The sequence below is a fragment of the Pecten maximus genome, chromosome 4 (assembly GCF_902652985.1).
Source record: "Pecten maximus chromosome 4, xPecMax1.1, whole genome shotgun sequence".
NCBI lineage: Eukaryota > Metazoa > Mollusca > Bivalvia > Pectinida > Pectinidae > Pecten > Pecten maximus.
The window spans coordinates 25,403,666-25,414,002 of record NC_047018.1 but is presented as its reverse complement, the minus strand read 5'-3'; positions in this window follow the sequence as shown (position 1 = coordinate 25,414,002).

The following is a 10,337-nucleotide window of genomic DNA, read 5'->3' as shown; positions in this document are numbered from 1 at the left end:
TGTAGAGAAGACTGTATGTAAAGTGTGACGAGGAGACGGTTTGGGTCTGTAGAGAGGACTGATCGAGAGTAGGAGGAGACGGTTTGGGTCTGTAGAGAGGACTGTATGTAGAGTGCGACGAGGAGACGGTTTGGGTCTGTAGAGAGGACTGTATGTAGAGTGTGACGAGGAGACGGTTTGGGTCTGTAGGGAGGACTGTATGTAGAGTGTGACGAGGAGACGGTTTGGGTCTGTAGGGAGGACTGTATGTATCTATTGTGATGAGGAGACGGTTTGGGTCTGTAGAGAGGACTGTATGTAGAGTGTGACGAGGAGACGGTTTGGGTCTGTAGGGAGGACTGTATGTAGAGTGTGACGAGGAGACGGTTTGGGTCTGTAGAGAGGACTGTATGTATCTATTGTGATGAGGAGACGGTTTGGGTCTGTAGAGAGGACTGTATGTAGAGTGTGACGAGGAGACGGTTTGGGTCTGTAGAGAGGACTGTATGTAGAGTGTGACGAGGAGACGGTTTGGGTCTGTAGAGAGGACTGTATGTAGAGAGTGACGAGGAGACGGTTTGGGTGTGTAGAGAGGACTGACCGAGAGTAGGAGGAGACGGTTTGGGTCTGTAGAGAGGACTGTATGTAGAGTGTGACGAGGAGACGGTTTGGGTCTGTAGGGAGGACTGTATGTAGAGTGTGACGAGGAGACGGTTTGGGTCTGTAGGGAGGACTGTATGTAGAGTGTGACGAGGAGACGGTTTGGGTCTGTAGAGAGGACTGACCGAGAGTAGGAGGAGACGGTTTGGGTCTGTAGAGAGGACTGTGTGTAGAGTGTGACGAAGAGACGGTTTGGGTCTGTAGAGAGGACTGTATGTAGAGTGTGACGAGGAGACGGTTTGGGTCTGTAGAGAGGACTGTATGTAGAGTGTGACGAGGAGACGGTTTGGGTCTGTAGAGAGGACTGTATGTAGAGTGTGACGAGGAGACGGTTTGGGTCTGTAGAGAGGACTGTATGTATCTATTGTGACGAGGAGACGGTTTGGGTCTGTAGAGAGGACTGTATGTAGAGTGTGACGAGGAGACGGTTTGGGTCTGTAGAGAGGACTGTATGTATCTATTGTGACGAGGAGACGGTTTGGGTCTGTAGAGAGGACTGTGTGTATCTATTGTGACGAGGAGACGGTTTGGGTCTGTAGAGAGGACTGTGTGTAGAGAGTGACGAGGAGACGGTTTGGGTCTGTAGAGAGGACTGTATGTAGAGTGTGACGAGGAGACGGTTTGGGTCTGTAGAGAGGACTGTGTGTATCTATTGTGACGAGGAGACGGTTTGGGTCTGTAGAGAGGACTGTATGTAGAGAGTGACGAGGAGACGGTTTGGGTCTGTAGAGAGGACTGTATGTAGAGTGTGACGAGGAGACGGTTTGGGTCTGTAGAGAGTACTGTATGTAGAGTGTGACGAGGAGACGGTTTGGGTCTGTAGGGAGGACTGTATGTAGAGTGTGACGAGGAGACGGTTTGGGTCTGTAGAGAGGACTGTATGTAGAGTGTGACGAGGAGACGGTTTGGGTCTGTAGGGAGGACTGTATGTAGAGTGTGACGAGGAGACGGTTTGGGTCTGTAGAGAGGACTGTATGTAGAGTGTGACGAGGAGACGATTTGGGTCTGTAGAGAGGACTGACCGAGAGTAGGAGGAGACGGTTTGGGTCTGTAGAGAGGACTGTATGTATCTATTGTGACGAGGAGACGGTTTGGGTCTGTAGAGAGGACTGTGTGTATCTATTGTGACGAGGAGACGGTTTGGGTCTGTAGAGAGGACTGTATGTAGAGTGTGACGAGGAGACGGTTTAGGTCTGTAGAGAGGACTGTATGTAGAGTGTGACGAGGAGACGGTTAGGGTCTGTAGAGAGTACTGTATGTAGAGTGTGACGAGGAGACGGTTTGGGTCTGTAGAGAGGACTGTATGTAGAGAGTGACGAGGAGACGGTTTGGGTCTGTAGAGAGGACTGTATGTAGAGTGTGACGAGGAGACGGTTTAGGTCTGTAGAGAGGACTGTATGTAGAGAGTGACGAGGAGACGGTTTGGGTCTGTAGAGAGGACTGTATGTAGAGTGTGACGAGGAGACGGTTTGGGTCTATAGAGAGGCCTGTATGTTGAGTGTGACGAGGAGACGGTTTAGGTCTGTAGAGAGGACTGTATGTAGAGAGTGACGAGGAGACGGTTTGGGTCTGTAGAGAGGACTGTATGTAGAGTGTGACGAGGAGACGGTTTGGGTCTGTAGAGAGGACTGTATGTAGAGTGTGACGAGGAGACGGTTTGAGTCTGTAGAGAGGACTGTATGTATCTATTGTGACGAGGAGACGGTTTGGGTCTGTAGAGAGGACTGTATGTAGAGTGTGACGAGGAGACGGTTTGGGTCTATAGAGAGGCCTGTATGTAGAGTGTGACGAGGAGACGGTTTAGGTCTGTAGGGAGTACTGTATGTAGAGTGTGACGAGGAGACGGTTTGGGTATGTAGAGAGGACTGTATGTAGAGAGTGACGAGGAGACGGTTTGGGTCTGTAGAGAGGACTGTATGTATCTATTGTGACGAGGAGACGGTTTGGGTCTGTAGAGAGGACTGTATGTAGAGAGTGACGAGGAGACGGTTTAGGTCTGTAGAGAGGACTGTATGTAGAGTGTGACGAGGAGACGGTTTGGGTCTGTAGAGAGGACTTTATGTAGAGTGTGACGAGGAGACGGTTTGGGCCTGTAGAGAGGACTGTATGTAGAGAGTGACGAGGAGACGGTTTAGGTCTGTAGAGAGGACTGTATGTAGAGTGTGACGAGGAGACGGTTTAGGTCTGTAGAGAGGACTGTATGTAGAGTGTGACGAGGAGACGGTTTGGGTCTGTAGAGAGGACTGTATGTAGAGTGTGACGAGGAGACGGTTTGGGTCTGTAGGGAGGACTGTGTGTAGAGTGTGACGAGGAGACAGTTTGGGTCTGTAGAGAGGACTGTATGTAGAGAGTGACGAGGAGACGGTTTGTGTCTGTAGAGAGGACTGTATGTAGAGTGTGACGAGGAGACGGTTTGGGCCTGTAGAGAGGACTGTATGTAGAGAGTGACGAGGAGACGGTTTAGGTCTGTAGAGAGGACTGTATGTAGAGTGTGACGAGGAGACGGTTTAGGTCTGTAGAGAGGACTGTATGTAGAGTGTGACGAGGAGACGGTTTGGGTCTGTAGAGAGGACTGTATGTAGAGTGTGACGAGGAGACGGTTTGAGTCTGTAGAGAGGACTGTATTGATCTATTGTGACGTGGAGACGGTTTGGGTCTGTAGAGAGGACTGTATGTAGAGTGTGACGAGGAGACGGTTTGGGTCTGTAGAGAGTACTGTATGTAGAGTGTGACGAGGAGACGGTTTGGGTGTGTAGAGAGGACTGACCGAGAGTAGGAGGAGACGGTTTGGGTCTGTAGAGAGGACTGTATGTAGAGTGTGATGAGGAGACGGTTTGGGTCTGTAGGGAGGACTGTGTGTATCTATTGTGACGAGGAGACGGTTTGGGTCTGTAGAGAGGACTGTATGTATCTATTGTGACGAGGAGACGGTTTGGGTCTGTAGAGAGGACTGTATGTAGAGTGTGACGAGGAGACGGTTTAGGTCTGTAGAGAGGACTGTATGTAGAGTGTGACGAGGAGACGGTTTGGGTCTGTAGAGAGGACTGTATGTAGAGTGTGACGAGGAGACGGTTTGGGTCTGTAGAGAGGACTGTATGTAGAGTGTGACGAGGAGACGGTTTGGGTCTGTAGAGAGGACTGTATGTAGAGTGTGGCGAGGAGACGGTTTGGGTCTGTAGAGAGGACTGTATGTAGAGTGTGATGAGGAGACGGTTTGGGTCTGTAGAGAGGACTTCATGTATCTATTGTGACGAGGAGACGGTTTGGGTCTGTAAAGAGGACTGTATGTAGAGTGTGACGAGGAGACGGTTTGGGTGTGTAGAGAGGACTGTATGTAGAGTGTGGCGAGGAGACGGTTTGGGTCTGTAGAGAGGACTGACCGAGAGTAGGAGGAGACGGTCTCGGTCTCTAGTGAAGGACTGTCCTCAGAGTGTGAGGAGACTTTTTCTAATGAACATAACTATAGGTAAAGGCATGGATTAGGAATCTAGACGGTCATCAGTTATCTGGGAGTGCTGACTGACAGTATACGACATAAGTCGGTCCCATTATGTCGCTCCGATTGTCAATGTTTTAATGATGAAATAGAACCTGTATATAATCTACCTACCGCGAGCAGACGGCGGTCGCCCCGCCATTAAAATCGTCTCGCATGATTAGCTCCCGTGTAATCTTATCCCGGATATTTGCGGCCGATTCCCGGAGTGTAACAGGTCTAGATTCCAGTGGGCCATACATTGACGGTACCTTGTGCCGGTACAAATTTGCATGGAGCACATCCAACCAGTTATGTATTAAGACATTTACACAAATAAAATTAATTTTAATTCAGCACGGATTTAAAGGGAAATAGTTTCTGCATTGGTAGAGAAATCGGTCCTTCAGCATCAGTATGTGTCAAAACCATTTTAACTTCAAATAAAATCCAATTTATGCTAATTTGACGAGGAGGGGGAGGAGGCGAAGGAGAGGCAGGCCATGCTACTTTGATGATATTATCATGGTTTGAGTATAGGGCGATATTGTGTGAGAGCATTCACTGTGTGTGGCCGACATCAGCGATAAATTACACCTAACAGGGCGGCTATACACTCTGTATATAAAGTCACTATCATTGGAAATTAAAATAGATTAGTAAACTCGTGAGCTATTCTCAATATAAAACAATGATTATTTATCATTGTCACTGTGGGTGGGAGAATCCATTAAGCTGTTAATAATGAGAACAATGCATTATTTGTGTAAATATCTATATAAATAACGAGAGTCGTTGTAGCAGGATAGATGTAGAGTTAGTCCAGACACAGAAGAATCCTTCCACATCATGTTCTAACGTTTGGTAAAATTCACTTTGGTGTTTACCTATAAAATCTTCAAAAAAGTTGTAATGCGCCGTGATAAATATATGATGTTATAACGAGATTTTTTTTATATACGTGTATAAATTCTACTGACTATGAACAATGCCTAGCTCGCTTCCTTACGTTACCTCTCATTAGTCGAGTGCCTTGTTAGGGGCTAACAAAGAGCCAAGCCCATTATAAATAAAATTCCCAATGCTTTTATTAATAAGAGAGTAATATAAGTCTATTATCCCACGCTAGTGAATTTATCAAGTATATACCGACATTTTTTTCTCGTTTATATAGCATTCCGTGTTGGTGCGTGTTGGGTGGTCCCGTTTTTCCAGCCTAAGGCAGGCCCATTCGCTCTCCGGTTGTGAGCTTCAATTCGATCATCAGCCTACGTATGTATGAAGATAGGTGAAATTAAACTCGAACATACGTCAGTCCCGGGTCGGTCTCGTTAGAGAGCCATAGAGCTGTATTCATAGATTTATCAGAGGGTATGTAACACGGGAGTCTAGTTAGCTTTAACTGGGCTTTAAAATTAATTTTTATTATAATATACCAGTCCTTTTAAAGGAAAAACACAACGACTTGACGCGTTACTGATTATATTTTCTATTCATTTGTTTAATATAAGAGACAATGTTGCTGTACAAAGGACTTCAGCTACTGTAATACGTTGTTAAGTCCGCGGATATTTGATTAGAACTGTTTTCGGAAGCCTTTGTGCGGTGAATGTTTAAGCTGAGGCTACACACAAAACGGTGTGTATCAGGACTTCACAGCACGACTGTATATATAACAAAATGCTTAGACACACATTCAGTTCACAAATCATATAATTTGATTTTAAAATTAAGTTTTCAGAGCTTCAATTATCCATGGCATGTGTTTGTAAGTGGGCTGAGGTGAGTTCGGGTAAACATGTACCATGTGGAACTCACAGTGGGGACAGTTCTTGTTGGCAAAAGTGTTTTTGAAGGAGTCACACGCCTCCTATATATATATATATATATATATATTTTTGTTATTATACCTGTATATCGTCTAATTACTAACTCATCTATTCCCGTGGTGTAACAAATAAGTAAAAAAGCTACAAACAAATCATTAACAAAATTTTGTTCTAATGCGCATATATAAGAGTTACTGCCCTTAGACCATATATATCAATCATTACCAAACATTAAATTATTAAAACATTTACTTGAAGTTTATGAAAATATTTTAACGCCTGTGGACGTAGTGTTGTCATTTTAATTAACTAAAAATTAAGTCTGTACTTACATCCTATCGAACGTTAAACGTGGTATTTTCACCAACAGTTTCAAGCAAAAAGGATATTTTGGACGGACATTATAATGTAGTGGGACTGGACTGGGTCGATCATCGGTGACCAGGTAGCTCAATTGGTAGAGGATCCGGCTAGTGTTCGGAGGTCCCGGGTTCGAACCCCGGTCTGGCCGCTACATTTTCTCCTCTCCTGTTACAATAAAATGAACCTGAAAGTTATGTTATTTGGATTCAAGCCTCATTCTCGTGTCGTACTTACCGCGGTGTGATTTCTAGCATGTGACATGATCCACTCTATGCTCTAAGGTAATTTAATTATCTAATTATGTCTGAAGTATTGAAGAGGTTGGGGGTGCCGTAATGCCCCCATCATGCGTCAGTGATTGAACTCCGTATACTAACAAGCTATAATGTGGTGCTATTTAGTTTACATTTATCGTTTGGTGCAATACATTAAACCAAAACACCGCCTCTTTGGGCAGATGGTGTCTCGATTTTTAAGTTCAGAAAAAAATCAAACGGACCGTTATGTATGAAGGGAGATAACTCAATTTAGTTTTTAGCACGTATGATCTTTCAAATTGGAAAGTACCTGCATACAAGAGGCAAAGCAGTTTTAATAAACAGTTTGTTATTCGTTTCACTTGGTCTATTTTTATAACGTGACCAGTTGGCGTAATTTTGAGCTAGAAACATGTCAAACTTTGAAATTCAGTGTACACTAAAATGTACTATTGTCAAAAGAATTAAGCTGACGAAAGAAAGAGAAATGAGGTAAAATAGAGTATCATATCTATATACCCCCTTTTGGTTGTTATTCGGTGTAGCCATATCTGTTGTCAAGGATCAACGAAACCGATAATTAACTCGGCCATTAATCGTCTAGAAAAGGAATATCAGGCTCGAACGTAAGTCACATGCAGGAAGAATCCATTTGAGCCTAACTGCAAACAGTACCTAAACTACTAACAAATGTATACAGTAGGAATTTAAATCCGTCATTCCGATCGGACAAAAATGCAATATATATAACAAAATACCACCGAGACGTATTTACGACACGTGTTATTTTGACGTCTCTGGGTACAATGAGGAACTCCGAAAAGGCGCTTTTGAGAAATAAAGCTAACGGGCTCAGTATCTCCCATAGTGAACTGTAAATTTTCATGGATAGTGCATTGCGGTAATCTTCACGGAGAGTGCATTGCGGTTACTGTTCATGGAGAGTGCATTGCGGTTGCTCTTCATGGAAGGGTTACCGCAATGCGCTCTGTGAGCGATTGACGACAGCTTGCTACTAAAATGAACAAAGGGTAATAACTCGGTATATGGTCGTATTAGAGGCCAGACTTAGATATCAATCCTTTATATTCATAGATGGTTAGCTGAACACAGGTGAATATATCGGTCAGACAAAAAAATTGTTGAACATTCAGGAAGTCAGTCAGACGGTTAGACAATGCCATACATCTATTAAACTAGATATGTGTCTGCATTAATAAATATAAAAGGGTTAGAAAAAGAGCGGAGACATGAAATTGAGAAATAAATGTATATATTAAAAATAACTTATTGCATGCAGAATGTACGTAAACATTTATGTAAATAGGGCTGAAGCTCATTTTACGCAGGTATTGCAAATATTCATCTTCTGATTTGGTTTGATTTAAACTTATTTTTTGTCGGCCAACAAGGGATTGGACACAAGTTATTTCGGCCAATCTAAGCATTCTCCCAATCATAGGCACTTGTATCTATTATCTATTAGCACCCAGAGGTAAAATCTGATTTCCTCGATATGTACTATATCTATGTATAGGCCTATTACATGATATATAGAATATGTTATTCAAACTCTGAGTGTTAATTACCAGATAAAGTACACATCAAGGATATATTATGTTAGTTTTCCTCTTCAAGTACAGTGCATATACGCAGGGTCATATTAATATATGTCCCCCCCCCCCCCCCCCCCCCCCCCGATATATGGCGATAGATGTCAGTAAGTTGGTAAACTGTAGAATGACCATGCACAGAACCTGATTTTTATAAGATAATCACACAAGTGCCTAGATGGCCGTAAGTATGAAGTTCCAGTAACTAGTACCTTCTAAGATAGAGCCCGAAGACCGTTTTTTGATGTAGGTTAAAATGTAGGACAGTGACTTACTTTTAGTACACAACACACCACATCACCTAAGTTAACTCATGTCCTAAGTATGAAGTTTATCAAAAAGATGTATGGGACTTATTCCCGTAAACAATTATTCTCTTAAGATATTCCTTAAACTACTTACAGTGCGTAAAAGGGACATCATCATTGTGATGTGTATGAATGGATGCCCGTACACTACAGAAAAGTATATTATTTCTCAACTACAGCTAAATGAAGATAATCCTAAAACTACTAAAGGGAGATAATCATAAATCGCTACATAAGACACCCCTAGACTACATATGTAAAGGAATAAAATACCTAACAGTTTGTATTTAAATGGGTGCTGCATGTCTCTAAGCTGCATGAAAAGGGAGATCATCCTAAAACTGCTTATACTTAAGTGTGTTGATAGATATCTCTAAAGTGCATGTAAAAGGAGAACACCATTAACTAGACATAAAGGGAGAACACCCTAAATCTCCCTAACTACAGGTAAAGGGAGAACACCCCAAATCTCCCTAACTACAGGTAAAGGGAGATCACCCTAAACTACAGGTAAAGGGAGAACACCCTAAACTACAGGTAAAGGGAGATCACCCTAAACTCCCTAACTACAGGTAAAGGGAGATCACCCTAAACTCCCTTACTACAGGTAAAGGGAGATCACCCTAAACTCCCTAACTACAGGTAAAGGGAGAACACCCTTAATCTCCCTAACTACAGGTAAAGGGAGAACACCCCAAATCTCCCTAACTACAGGCAAAGGGAGAACACCCTAAACTACAGGTAAAGGGAGAACACCCTTAAACTCCCTAACTACAGGTAAAGGGAGATCACCCTAAATCTCCCTAACTACAGGTAAAGGGAGAACACCCTAAACTCCCTAACTACAGGTAAAGGGAGATCACCCTAAACTCCCTTACTACAGGTAAAGGGAGATCACCCTAAACTCCCTAACTACAGGTAAAGGGAGATCACCCTAAACTCCCTAACTACAGGTAAAGAGAGATCACCCTAAACTCCCTAACTACAGGTAAAGGGAGATCGCCCTAAAACTCACTAACTACAGGTAAAGGGAGATCACTCTAAACTCCCTAACTACAGGTAAAGGGAGATCACCCTAAACTCCTAAACTACAGGTAAAGGGAGAATACCCTAAATCTCCCCAACTACAGGTAAAGGGAGACCACCCTAAATCTCCTTAACTACAGGTAAAAGGAGATCACCCTAAATTCCCTTACTACAGGTAAAGGGAGATCACCCTAAACTCCCTGAACTACAGGTAAAGGGAGAACACCCTTAAATCTCCTAACTAACAGCAAAAGGGAGAACCCTAAACTAAAAGGTAAAGGGATAACCCTTAAACTCCCTACTACAGTAAGGGAGTCACCCTAAATCTCCCTTTAACTACGGTAAAGGGAGAACAAACCCTAACTCCCTAAACTACAGGTAAAGGAGATCACCCTAAACTCCTACTACAGGTAAAGGAGAGTCACCCTAAACTCCCTAACACGGTAAAGGGAGATCACCCCTAAACTCCCTAAACAAAACTACAGGTAAAGAGAGATCACCCTAAACTCCCTAACTACAGGTAAAGGGAGATCGCCCTAAAACTCACTAACTACAGGTAAAGGGAGATCACTCTAAACTCCCTAACTACAGGTAAAGGGAGATCACCATAAACTCCCTAAACTACAGGTAAAGGGAGAATACCCTAAATCTCCCCAACTACAGGTAAAGGGAGACCACCCTAAATCTCCTTAACTACAGGTAAAAGGAGATCACCCTAAACTCCCTTACAAGTTATTTCGGCCAATCTAAGCATTCTCCCAATCATAGGCACTTGTATCTATTATCTATTAGCACCCAGAGGTAAAATCTGATTTCCTCGATATGTA